The 14,253-nt window shown below is 39.1% G+C and overlaps 1 pseudogene; it reads left to right on the forward strand.

Moving 5' to 3' along the window:
• The window catches only part of LOC122899151, a 44,818-nt pseudogene extending 32,769 nt beyond the window's left edge, over positions 1-12,049 (forward strand).
• Positions 12,050-14,253: the final 2,204 nt, after the last annotated feature.

Here is a 14,253-nt window from a genome sequence, read left to right on the forward strand (position 1 = left end):
AGGGCAAGGTCCAGCAGATAGTACATATTCAATAATGGTAGCTAGTACTGGTAGTAGGTATGATAGGAATTTTTTTTTTTTTTTAAAAAGAGGTATGTTTACCATTTGAGCATTTATCTGATGACTGAGATTCAATATCAACACCAGTTGATATTAATATGTTGTATGGTTTTTAATAGATCATGCTGCATCTGAAGATGTCAGTTCTTACTAATATTAGGAAATGAGACTTCTTTCACAAATCTATCACTGTTGATAACATAATGGGTCCAAGTTTCAGTTCATAAGCTCAAGTATCCAAGAAATGCTTTCATTCTATTTCAAGCCTTCATTCCACTAGATGTTGGGAAAACAATCTCAGTCAGTGAAGTTTACCCTCCCCTTACATTGGGATTGCCTGTATGTTCCAGGGGGCTATCACCTGTTGTCAGTTGTCATCAGCTCTGTGCTACTATATGGTGAGGTACACCTGGTTCTGACTAGCAGTCCACAAAGTTTACAGCTGCATCCTTCTTGTGTTGGACACCAGTTTCTGTGACTTTTGGGAGACTGAGAAAAGGAATGGGGCACCAAAAGGTCCTGCCTCATCCCTGTAATAGACTCTGACTCATGGGACATGCTTCTGCTGCTCTGCATACACTCCTGGGGCACAGAGGATACCTCAGTCACCCACACCACCATCTCAACCCTATTGCTCTTGTGCCATTGGCATGGGGGAGTGAGGGAGAATTCTGGAGTCTTGACACCTTCTCAAAGTACACTGGAAAAATGACATTTCTTCTGCTCTCCAATTTCTAAAATTATGCAGAGAGGAGTGTTCTCTTTCTCCCTAAACCTTACCACATCCGACTTCAGAACAAATCCAAGAAAAAGGTGAGCCCAGGTTTTTTTGTCAGGTACTCGCTTCTGAGCTCTTTTCTTTCCCTCTGACTACCTTCCTTTTCCCCAAGTCCAGAGAATCTTCAGTCTTGAGGACAGGAAAAATGAGTTTTGATCCATTAGGTATTTTTCTAATTCTTTTGTCTCAAGTCTGGATCTCAATCTGAGATGTTTAAAAATGGGGGCACTTGGATGGCTCAGTCATTAAGTGTCTGCCTTTGGCTCAGGTCACGATCCCAGGGTGCTTGGATCAAGCCCCACATGGGGCTCCCTGTTTAGTTGGAAGCCTGCTTCTCCCTCTCCCATTCTCCCTGCTTGTGTTCCCTCTTTCTGTCAAATAAATAAATAAAATCTTTTTTAAAAATAAAGGATTTGATAACCCTTCCTTGAGGAACATCTACTTTATAGTCCAGTTGTCTCAGTGAAAGAGGCAACAGGAGAAAAAAGAAAAACAACAAAATAAAAACAACCAAAAACATTGGTTAATGCCCCAGAAGTACATCAAAGCAGGGAGGGATGTATGTTTTATCGCTTCCATCCAAAACTACATTTTAAATACTTTAACTTTCCATAATGAATAAAAAAGTCTTCCAACTAAAATATTTTTCTTTAGTCAGAAGCATGGCTTACTTTATACACTGTTGAGAAGTGCTTGATTTTATAATTTCCTTTCAGCCCAAATTGTAAATATTAATTACATACCTTATATGCATGTAAATGGTCCTAACTCCACTCTGCTAGTTGTGGAAACTCATTTCTTTAGTTTCTTTATTCCCTTATTTTCTCCTTCCAGAAAATGCTAAACTGTTCCCTCCGTGATCTTTCATCCTCTCCAAATTTACTCCATCCTCTAACTTCATTCTTTTAATAATCCAATACCCAAAAGAATGTGTAGCTTTCTTTTTCATAAAATTGACTTTGTCTGCATGTTATCTCCTTAAAAATTATAGACACTACAAGTCTTATGTAGAGTCTAGAAAAACTTGTTGATAATATAATTTGATGGTGATTATATTAATTTTTTAAAAAATCTTGGGGTGCCGGGATGATTCAGTCAGTTAAGCTTCTGACTCTTGATCTTAGCTTAGGTCTTGATCTCAGGGACATGAGTTCAAACCTTGCCTGTTCTTCATGTGGGGCATGGAGCCTACTTAAAAAACAAACAAACAAAAAAAGCAAAAACAAAAAGCTTTGATAACTTTAAAAGTCCTATGTTTTTCTTGCATTTTGATCATTGTTACCTGGATCATCTATGGGTCCATTGAAACATGATCTGCCCATATTCATCTAAGACTTGTTCATGACATAAGAAGTAGTATAAAACAGCTGTTCAATCACTATATATTTTTTAAAGATTTTATTTATTTATTTGACAGAGAGAAATCACAAGTAGATGGAGAGGCAGGCAGAGAGAGAGAGAGAGAGAGAGAGGGAAGCAGGCTCCCCGCTGAGCAGAGAGCCCGACACGGGACTTGATCCCAGGACCCTGAGATCATGACCTGAGCCGAAGGCAGCGGCTTAACCCACTGAGCCACCCAGGCGCCCCATCAATCACTATATTTAATGAAAAACAGTAAGATATTTGGTCATTTTCAAACACTAATGCATAGCAAAGCCATTCTAATCTACATACACCATATACTACAACACTTAACATGTGCAATATTTTAAAACTCTAAGTATAGCAACAGCTATGGATAAAATTGTCTCTAGAATTGAACTATTTTGGTTTATATCTAGAAAAGAATTCCTTAATACATTTAAGGAAGAAGAGAGCGAAATAGAATTTACATTTATAATGAAAGATAAAAAGTTTACAAAAGTGGGCATGAGTTTTAACCCTTAATACTAGGAACTAAAGTAGGAAAAGTGTGGTGCCAATCCTGGTTCAGTTCTAGTTCTGCCAAGGATTAGCTGAGAAACTGTGGGCAAATAATTTAGTATTTTCATGGGCTGTTCTCCAGTTCTGTAAATTGAACTTTTGAAATAGAATCTAAGGGTTTTTTTTTATTGTACCATTCAACTATTTCCATTATAAAAATGCATCAGATAACAATGGAAATACAAAAAATTAAAGCAACTTTTAAAGTAAAATAAAATTTACGTAGTGAATTAGTAAAAATGACTGTAGTCATGGGCTTCAGTGCCTTTTCTGGGCAGCCGTAGATCTGAAGTGCTTTAAAGGATAGAACCCCAAGAAGAAGTAGTGTACCTACTAGTACAGGAGTGAAAGGATTGGATCAGTTGTCCTTGATTGAATCAACTTGTCCTCGATTGTTCTCTATTTAAAGACTGAGCCATTGGAACAAAGATCCAGCATTCATTCTCATTGTTCTGTGGGTTGTTTGACATTGCCATTAATAATCAACCTGCTGGAAGAGTTGTCTTTGAATTTTTTCTGATATATTCCCCCAAACATGGGATAAATTTTATTGTCTTTTTTTTTTCCTTTTTTTTTTCCAATTTATTTATTTTCAGAAAAACAGTATTCATTATTTTTTCACCACACCCAGTGCTCCATGCAAGCTGTGCCCTCTATAATACCCACCACCTGGTACCCCAACCTCCCACCCCCCCACCACTTCAAACCCGATTGTTTTTCAGAGTCCATAGTCTCTCATGGTTCATTTCCCCTTCCAATTTACCCAAAAGCACATACCCTCCCCAATGTCCATAACCCTACCCCCTTCTCCCAACCCCCCTCCCCCCAGCAACCCACAGTTTGTTTCGTGAGATTAAGAGCCACTTATGGTTTGTCTCCCTCCCTATCCCATTTTGTTTCATGGATTCTTCTCCTACCCACTTAAGCCCCCATGTTGCATCACCACTCCCTCATATCAGGGAGATCATATGATAGTTGTCTTTCTCCGCTTGACTTATTTCGCTAAGCATGATACGCTCTAGTTCCATCCATGTTGTCGCAAATGGCAAGATTTCGTTTCTTTTTATGGCTGCATAGTATTCCATTGTGTATATATACCACATCTTCTTGATCCATTCATCTGTTGATGGACATCTAGGTTCTTTCCATAGTTTGGCTATTGTGGACATTGCTGCTATAAACATTCGGGTGCACGTGCCCCTTTGGATCACTACATTTGTATCTTTAGGGTAAATTCCCAGTAGTGCAATTGCTGGGTCATAGGGCAGTTCTATTTTCAACATTTTGAGGAACCTCCATGCTGTTTTCCAGAGCGGTTGCACCAGCTTGCATTCCCACCAACAGTGTAGGAGGGTTCCCCTTTCTCCGCATCCTCGCCAGCATCTGTCATTTCCTGACTTGTTGATTTTAGCCATTCTGACTGGTGTGAGGTGATATCTCATTGTGGTTTTGATTTGTATTTCCCTGATGCCGAGTGATATGGAGCACTTTTTCATGTGTCTGTTGGCCATCTGGATGTCTTCTTTGCAGAAATGTCTGTTCATGTCCTCTGCCCATTTCATGATTGGATTATTTGTTCTTTGGGTGTTGAGTTTGTTAAGTTCTTTATAGATTTTGGACACTAGTCCTTTATCTGATATGTCATTTGCAAATATCTTCTCCCATTCCGTCAGTTGTCTTTTGGTTTTGTTAACTGTTTCCTTTGCTGTGCAAAAGCTTTTGATTTTGATGAAATCCCAAAAGTTCATTTTTGCCCTTGCTTCCCTTGCCTTTGGCGATGTTCCTAGGAAGATGTTGCTGCGGCTGAGGTCGAAGAGGTTGCTGCCTGTGTTCTCCTCAAGGATTTTGATGGATTCCTTTCTCACATTGAGGTCCTTAATCCATTTTGAATCTATTTTTGTGTGTGGTGTAAGGAAATGGTCCAATTTCATTTTTCTGCACGTGGCTGTCCAATTTTCCCAACACCATTTATTGAAGAGGCTGTCTTTTTTCCATTGGACATTCTTTCCTGCTTTGTCGAAGATTAGTTGACCATAGAGTTGAGGGTCTATTTCTGGGCTCTCTATTCTGTTCCATTGGTCTATGTGTCTGTTTTTGTGCCAGTACCATGCTGTCTTGATGATGACAGCTTTGTAATAAAGCTTGAAGTCTGGAATTGTGATGCCACCAACTTTGGCTTTCTTTTTCAATATCCCTTTGTCTATTCGAGGTCTTTTCTGGTTCCATATAAATTTTAAAATTATTTGTTCCATTTCTTTGAAAAAGATGGATGGTACTTTGATAGGAATTGCATTAAATGTGTAGATTGCTTTAGGTAGCATAGACATTTTCACAATATTTATTCTTCCAATCCAGGAGCATGGAACATTTTTCCATTTCTTTGTGTCTTCCTCAATTTCTTTCATGAGTACTTTATAGTTTTCTGAGTATAGATTCTTAGCCTCTTTGGTTAGGTTTATTCCTAGGTATCTTATGGTTTGGGGTGCAATTGTAAATGGGATTGACTCCTTAATTTCTCTTTCTTCTGTCTTGTTGTTGGTGTAGAGAAATGCAACTGATTTCTGTGCATTGATCTTATATCCTGACACTTTACTGAATTCCTGTATAAGTTCTAGCAGTTTTGGAGTGGAGTCTTTTGGGTTTTCCACATAGAGTATCATATCATCTGCGAAGAGTGATAATTTGACTTCTTCTTTGCCGATTTGGATGCCTTTAATTTCCTTTTGTTGTCTGATTGCTGAGGCTAGGACTTCTAGTACTATGTTGAATAGCAGTGGTGATAATGGACATCCCTGCCGTGTTCCTGACCTTAGTGGAAAAGCTTTCAGTTTTTCTCCATTGAGAATGATATTTGCAGTTGGTTTTTCATAGATGGCTTTGATGATATTGAGGTATGTGCCCTCTATCCCTACACTTTGAAGGGTTTTGATCAGGAAGGGATGCTGTACTTTGTCAAACGCTTTTTCAGCATCTATTGAGAGTATCATATGGTTCTTGTTCTTTCTTTTATTGATGTGTTGTATCACATTGACTGATTTGCGGATGTTGAACCAACCTTGCAGCCCTGGGATAAATCCCACTTGGTCGTGGTGAATAATCCTTTTAATGTACTGTTGAATCCTATTGGCTAGTACTTTGGTGAGAATTTTTGCATCTGTGTTCATCAAGGATATTGGTCGATAGCTCTCTTTTTTGATGGGATCCTTGTCTGGTTTTGGGATCAAGGTGATGCTGGCCTCATAAAATGAGTTTGGGAGTTTTCCTTCCATTTCTATTTTTTGGAACAGTTTCAGGAGAATAGGAATTAGTTCTTCTTTAAATGTTTGGTAGAATTCCCCTGGGAAGCCATCTGGCCCTGGGCTTTTGTTTGTTTGGAGATTTTTAATGACTGTTTCAATCTCCTTACTGGTTATGGGTCTGTTCAGGCTTTCTATTTCTTCCTGGTTCAATTTTGGTAGTTTATATGTTTCTAGGAATGCATCCATTTCTTCCAGATTGTCAAATTTGTTTGCATAGAGTTGCTCATAGTATGTTCTTATAATAGTTTGTATTTCTTTGGTGTTAGTTGTGATCTCTCCTCTTTCATTCATGATTTTATTTATTTGGGTCCTTTCTCTTTTCTTTTTGATAAGTCTGGCCAAGGGTTTATCCATTTTATTAATTCTTTCAAAGAACCAGCTCCTAGTTTGGTTGATTTGTTCTATTGTTTTTTTGGTTTCTATTTCATTGATTTCTGCTCTGATCTTTATGATTTCTCTTCTCCTGCTGGGCTTAGGGTTTCTTTCTTGTTCTTTCTCCAGCTCCTTTAGGTGTAGGGTTAGGTTGTGTACCTGAGACCTTTCTTGTTTCTTGAGAAAAGCTTGTACCGCTATATATTTTCCTCTCAGGACTGCCTTTGTTGTGTCCCACAGATTTTGAACCGTTGTATTTTCATTATCATTTGTTTCCATGATTTTTTTCAATTCTTCTTTAATTTCCCGGTTGACCCATTCATTCTTTAGAAGGATGCTGTTTAGTCTCCATGTATTTGTGTTCTTTCCAGACTTCCTCTTGTGGTTGAGTTCTAGCTTCAGAGCATTGTGGTCTGAAAATATGCAGGGAATGATCCCAATCTTTTGATACTGGTTGAGTCCTGATTTAGGACCGAGGATGTGATCTATTCTGGAGAATGTTCCATGTGCACTAGAGAAGAATGTGTATTCTGTTGCTTTGGGATGAAATGTTCTGAATATATCTGTGATGTCCATCTCATCCAGTGTATCATTTAAGGCCTTTATTTCCCTGTTGATCTTTTGCTTGGATGATCTGTCCATTTCAGTGAGGGGAGTGTTAAAGTCCCCTACTATTATTGTATTATTGTTGATGTGTTTCTTTGATTTTGTTATTAATTGGTTTATATAGTTGGCTGCTCCCACATTGGGGGCATAGATATTTAAAATTGTTAGATCTTCTTGTTGGACAGACCCTTTGAGTATGATATAGTGTCCTTCCTCATCTCTTATTATAGTCTTTGGCTTAAAATCTAATTGATCTGATATAAGGATTGCCACTCCTGCTTTTTTCTGATGTCCATTAGCATGGTAAATTCTTTTCCACCCCCTCACTTTAAGTCTGGAGGTGTCTTCGGGTTTAAAATGGGTTTCTTGGAGGCAACATATAGATGGGTTTTGTTTTTTTATCCATTCTGATACCCTGTGTCTTTTGATTGGGGCATTTAGCCCATTAACATTCAGGGTAACTATTGAGAGATATGATTTTAGTGCCATTGTATTGCCTGTAAGGTGACTGTTACTGTATATTGTCTCTGTTCCTTTCTGATCTACCACTTGTAGGCTCTCTCTTTGCTTAGAGGACCCCTTTCAGTATTTCCTGTAGAGCTGGTTTGGTGTTTGCAAATTCTTTCAGTTTTTGTTTGTCCTCGAAGCTTTTAATCTCTCCTTCTATTTTCAATGATAGCCTAGCTGGATAGAGTATTCTTGGCTGCATGTTTTTCTCGTTTAGTGCTCTGAAAATGTCATGCCAGCTCTTTCTGGCCTGCCAGGTCTCTGTGGATAAGTCAGCTGCCAATCTAATACTTTTACCATTGTATGTTACAGACTTCTTTTCCCGGGCTGCTTTCAGGATTTTCTCTTTGTCACTAAGGCTTGTAAATTTTACTATTAGGTGACGGGGTGTGGGCCTATTCTTATTGATTTTGAGGGGCGTTTTCTGAACCTCCTGAATTTTGATGCTCGTTCCCTTTGCCATATTGGGGAAATTCTCCCCAATAATTCTCTCCAGTATACCTTCTGCTCCCCTCTCTCTTTCTTCTTCTTCTGGAATCCCAATCATTCTAATGTTGTTTCGTCTTATGGTGTCACTTATCTCTCGAATTCTCTCCTCATGGTCCAGTAGCTGTTTGTCCCTCTTTTGCTCAGCTTCTTTATTCTCTGTCATTTGGTCCTCTATATCGCTAATTCTTTCTTCTGCCTCATTTATCCTAGCAGTGAGAGCCTCCATTTTTGATTGAACTTCATTAATAGCTTTTTTGATTTCAACTTGGTTGGATTTTAGTTCTTTTATTTCTCCAGAAAGGGCTTTTATATCTCTGGAAAGGGTTTCTCTAATATCTTCCATGCCTTTTTCAAGCCCGGCTATAACCTTGAGAACTGTCATTTTGAACTCTAGATCTGACATATTACCAATGTCTGTATTGATTAGGTCCCTAGCCTTTGGTACTGCCTCTTGTTCTTTTTTTTGTTGTGAATTTTTCCACCTTGTCATTTTGTCCAGCTAAGAGTATATGAAGGAGCAAGTAAAATACTAAAAGGGTGGCAACAATCCCAGGAAAATATGCTTTAATCAAATCAGAAGAGATCCCAAATCGTGAGGGGGGATTTCTCCTCCCTCACGATTGGGTGAGGGATCTCCTCTGATTGGGATCTCCTTTGATTGGGATCTCCCAATCTCTTCTGATTGGGATCTCTTCTGATTTGGGGATAAAAAGAGGTTCAAAAAGAAAGAAAGAAAAAAAATAAAAAAAGAATTAAAAAAAGAGATTGAATTAAAAATTCAATCAAGAATTTAAAAAAGAATTAAGAAAAAAAAAGATTGAAGAGATTAGGATCTCTTCTGATTTGGGGATAAAAAGAGGTTCAAAAAGAAAGAAAGAAAAAAAAGAAAAAAAAAGAATTAAAAAAAAGAAAATGAATGAAGAAAAGTATAAAATAGAAAAAAATATATATATATTAGATAATCTAGTTAAAAAACGTTAAAAAAGAAAAGGGTAAAAGTTATAAAAAATTTTAGCAGAAGAAGAGAAAAAAAATGAAAAAGAAAAAAATTAAATTAACTGCAAGACTAAAAAATCACAGGCAGAAAGCCATGAGTTCTGTGGTTTGTTTTCTCCTCCTCTGGAATTCTGCTGCTCTCTCCTTGGTATTGAAACTGCACTCCTTGGTAGGTGAACTTGGTCTTGCCTGGATTTCTTGTTGATCTTCTGGGGGAGGGGCCTGTTGTAGTGATTCTCAAGTGTCTTTGCCCCAGGCGGAATTACACCGCCCTTACCAGGGGCCGGGCTGAGTGATCTGCTCGGCTTTGCTTTCAGGAGCTTTTGTTCCCTGAGCGCTTTCCGTAGAGTTCCGGAGGATGGGAACACAAATGGCGGCCTCCTGGTCTCCGGCCCGGAGGAGCCGACACCCCGGGGCCCCGCTCCCCTGTGCGCCCTCAGCGAACAGCTCCTAGTAACTCGCGTCTGCCTAACCTCCCACCGCGCTCCGAGCTCACCGAGCCTGCGGCCGGTTCAAGGCAACTCCGAGCTGCGAGCTTACTGTCGGCTCTGTCTCTGCAGCCGGCTTTCCCGTTCCAATATCCGCAAGCTCTGCGACACTCAGACACCCCCGATCCTTCTGTGACCCCACGGGACCTGAGGTCACGCCGACCCCGTGTGGGCTTCGCCCCGGTTTAGCCTCCGGAGCGATGTCCCTCAGCAGAGCAGACCTTTAAAAGTCCTGATTTTGTGCTCCGCTGCTCCGCCGCTTGCCGGGAGCCAGCCCCTCCCCCTGCGGTCTATCTTCCCGTCGCTTTGGATTCACTTCTCCGCCAGTCCTACCTTTCAGAAAGTGGTTGTTTTTCTGTTTCTAGAATTGCTGTTCTTCTTCTCTTCGATCTGCCGATGGATTTGCAGGTGTTTGCAATCTTTAGATAAGCTCTCTAGCTGATCTCCTGCTAGCTGAGGTAGTCTCAGCCTGCTACTTCTCCGCCATCTTGACTCCTCCCCCAATTTTATTGTCTTTTACAGGTAAAAAGGGGTCAGAGAAATTAATTCAGAAGCCATTATATTGTAAGAGTTCTCAGTTTTGCAGCATTGTCAAAGATTTTATGGTTCAGATGGTAACTTCAGTGAAGAAAATGAGGAGAAGGGAAAGCTGTTAATGGAGGGTATTTTGAAGATAAGAGTTTCTCTGTTAAACACAACAGAGAATCTCTTTTATCAGTGACAGGGGAAGGATAAAAAGTTCATAGTTTTTCATAATCGCAAAACCAACTCCTCATTAAATGGGTATCATATTGTTTGGGGGCAAGCGAATTCTGTTAAGGAAGTTGTGGGAGAGAGAAAACCAGAAACAGATGCAGTGAGCAAACAATTTGTTGAGATATTCAGCTGTGGAGAGCGAATTCCCAAACTAGAGCTAAGAAAGAAGAAAAGGCATAAATCCTTTTCCTCTTCCTCATTCAGTGACTCACCCAGCTCAAAAGATTCTCAGTCCTTTACTGATTCTGAAAGTACTTCTGAAGAGAAAAATTTGTTTTTTCATTTTTAAAAAAATTTTATTTATTTATTTTAATGATGAGAGCAAGCAAGCACAGGTTGGGGAGGGGCAAAGGGAGAGAGAGAATCTCAAGCTGACTCTGTGCTGAGCATAGAGCCCTATATGGGGCTTGATTTCACAACCCCAAGATCATGACCTGAACCAAAACCAGTTCTGACGCTTAACCAACTAAGCCACCCAGGTGTTTCTGAAGAGAATTTTTAAAAAGAAAAAGAGGGCGCCTGGATAGCTCAGTTCTTAAGTGTCTGCCTTTGGCTCAGGTCCTGGGATTGAGGCCCACATTGAGCCCCACACTGGGCTCCCTGATTCCCGGGAAGCCTGCTTCTCCCTCCCAGTCTCCCTGCTTGTGTTACCTCTCTCGCTGTGTCTCTCTGTTAAATATATAAATAAAATATAAAAAAAAAAAAAAAGGAAAAAGATTCCCAAATACACACACACACACACACACACACACACGAAAAGTAATTTAAAGCACATGTAGTGAAAGCAAGGCTGAAAATCTTAGAGCATAACTTCAGTGTATTGTACATCGGAAGAGTTTCCTCCTATACCTGAAAATAGATTCCTAATTAGAAAAAGTGTGCCTAAAGCTGATGACAAAGAAAGGAAAAACAGAAAGAGAGAGAGAGATCGATCTACCTAACTTCCAGCCTGCTTCCTATCAGAAGAGACTTTCAGTTACTAGGTCTAGCAAAGAAATTAAAGAAATATGATGAAGGATTATCAATTTCCCTCCAGATTCAGATCAAGGGGTCATTTCAGACATAGTGAGATGGCTTCACATTGGAGGCAAGAGATTCTGAAAACCCAAAGAATGAGGGTGTCCAGTGGTGAAAGTTGAATCAAAGGAGCTTAAGAGTGAGTAAACAAAAGAAACTGAAACAAAACAAATCAAATAAGTCCAGCTAGAGTAAAAGAGAAAAACATAACTGATCAGAGGCACGTGTCCAAGAGTCCAAACAGGAAGAGGAAAAGAAAGTTAAAATAATTAATAAAACAGTAAAGAGAGAGACATTAGAAGAAATTCAGAAAAAAAGATGATAAATATAATAAAAACAAGGTGAAGAAAGGGGCCAAATCTAAAAGTGGGAGTAAGAGCAAAAAGAAGTCAAAGAGTTAAGAAAAGCATAATATAAAAATAAACATAATACAAAGCATAATGGAATGAAGAAAAGAAGATGGGAGTCAAGGAGTAAAGAAAGGAATCATAAGAATGTTAGAGAAAAATCTGAGTTAGAATCAAAGAGCAATGAGCATGATCATTATAAAAATAAGGAAAAGAATAGATGCACAGTGTAGAAGGGAATGGGATATAACCCAAGGCAGATACAATGGTTCTCACTCATCAGCAGCTACATGTCTGTCCTCACTCATCTAGCAGCCTCAGCCCACATCCCAGTACCTTATTCTCATCTAGAAGGAATTGGGCTCATAGACAAATATGTAGGAGATAAAGTGTCCAGCAGGATTCTGAAAAAGAAAAAAAAAAGAGCTTTTATTTTCCTCTCTTTTTCCATAGTTGAGGGGAGATTGAAATGTAATAAAATGGTCCCATTTTTTCAGCAAAAATTAATTCTGCCAGCTGTAAGAAGACTTGTAAACAAGATGCCACTTCTCAATAGTTTAAGAAACACATGACCTGGAGAATTACCTCAGTTTTGTCACCCATAGAGTGAGGTTCTTTTATCTGACCTCAATATCAAAGGGATACTGTAAGAAATATTTATACGATATTTTTTATTAAAATATTATGTATTATTTGTTTCAGGAGTACAGGTCTGTGATTCGTCAGTCTTAGTAATTCACAGCCCTCACCATAACACACACTCTCCCCAGTGTCCATCACCCTGCCACCCCATCCCTCACATCCCCTTCCACTCCAGCAACCCTCAGTTTGTTTCCTGAAACTAAGAGTCTCTCAAGGTTTGTCTCACTCTCTGTTTTCGTCTTTTCCATTTTCCCCCTCCCTTCCCTTATGATCCTGTTTTGTTTTTCAAATTCCTCAAACCAATGAGATCATATGATAATTGTCTTTCTCTGATTGACTTATTTCACATAGCATAATACTCTCTAGTTCTATCCATGTCGTTGCAAACGGCAAGATTTTGGTTTTTTGATGGCTGCATAATATTCCATTGTATATCTATACCACATCTTCTTTATCCATTCATCTGCTAATGGGCATCTAGGCTCTTTCCATAGTTTAGCTATTGTGGACATTGCTGCTATACACACTAGGGTGAACATACCCCTTCAGATCACTACATTTGTATCTTTGGGGTAAATACCTAGTAGCAAGATTGCTGGGTCATAGGGTAGCTCTATTTTCAACTTTTTGAGGAAACTCCATACTGTGTTCCACAGTGGCTGCATCAGCTTGCATTCCCACCAACAGTGTAGGAGGGTTCTCCTTTCTCTGCATCCTCACCAACACCCGTTTTTTCCTGACTTGTTAATTTTAGCCATTCTGACTGGTGTGAGGTGGTATCTCACTATGGTTTGATTTGCATTTCCCTGATGCCGAGTGATGCTGAGCACCTTTTCATGTGCCTATTGGCCATTGGGATATCTTCTTTGCAGAAATGTCTGTTGATGTTTTCGTCCCATTTCCTGATTGGATTATTTGTTCTTTGGGTGTTGAGTTTGAGAAGTTCTTGAATACTAGCCCTTTATCTAATATGTCATTTGCAAATATCTTTCCCAATTCTGTCAGTTGTCTTTCGGCTTTGTTGACTCTTTCCTTTGCTGTGCAAAAAAAAAAAAAAAAAGCTTTTTATCTTGATGAAGTCGTAGTAGTTCATTTTTGCCCTTGCTTCCCTTGCCTTAACGATATTTCTAGGAAGAAGTTGCTGTGGCTGAGGTCAAAGAGTTTGCTGCCTGTGTTCTCCACAAGGATTTTGATGGATTCCTGTTTCACACTGAGGTCTTCCATTTACGTTGAGTCTATTTTTGTGTGTGGTGTAAGGAAATGGTCCACTATTCTTCTGCATATGGCTGTCCAATTTTCCCAACACCATTTGTTGAAGAGACTGTCTTTTTTCCATTGGACATTCTTTCCTGCTTTGTCGAAGATTAGTTAACCATAGAAGTGAGGGTCTATTTCTGGGCTCTCTGTTCTGTTCCATTGATCTCTGGGTCTGTTTTTGTGCCAGTACCACACTGTCTTGATGATTACAGCTCTGTAATAGAACTTGAAGTCTGGAATTCTAATGCCATCAGCTTTGTTTTTCAGCTTTCTTTTTCAACATTCCTCTGGCTATTCAGGGTCTTTTCTGGTTCCATACAAGTTTTAGGGTTATTTGTTCCATTTCTTTGAAAAAAGTTGATGGTTTTGATAAAAATCGTGTTAAATGTGTAGATTGCTCTAGATAGCATAGATATTTTCGCAACATTTGTTCTTCCAATCCATGAGCATGGAACGCTTTTCCATTTCTTTGTGTCTTCCTCAGTTTCTTTCATGAATATTCTATAGTTTTCTGAGTACAGATTCTTTGCCTCTTTGGTTAGATTTAATCCTAGGTATCTAAAGGTTTTGGGTGCAATTGTAAATGGGATTGGCTCCTTAATTTCTCTTTCTTCTATCTTGTTGTTGGTGTATAGAAATGCAACTGATTTCTGTACATCGACTTTATATCCTGACACTTGACTGAATTATGTATGAGTTTTAACAGTTTTGGGATT

This window comes from Neovison vison, chromosome 2 (assembly GCF_020171115.1).
Source record: "Neovison vison isolate M4711 chromosome 2, ASM_NN_V1, whole genome shotgun sequence".
NCBI classification, from domain to species: Eukaryota; Metazoa; Chordata; class Mammalia; order Carnivora; family Mustelidae; genus Neogale; species Neogale vison.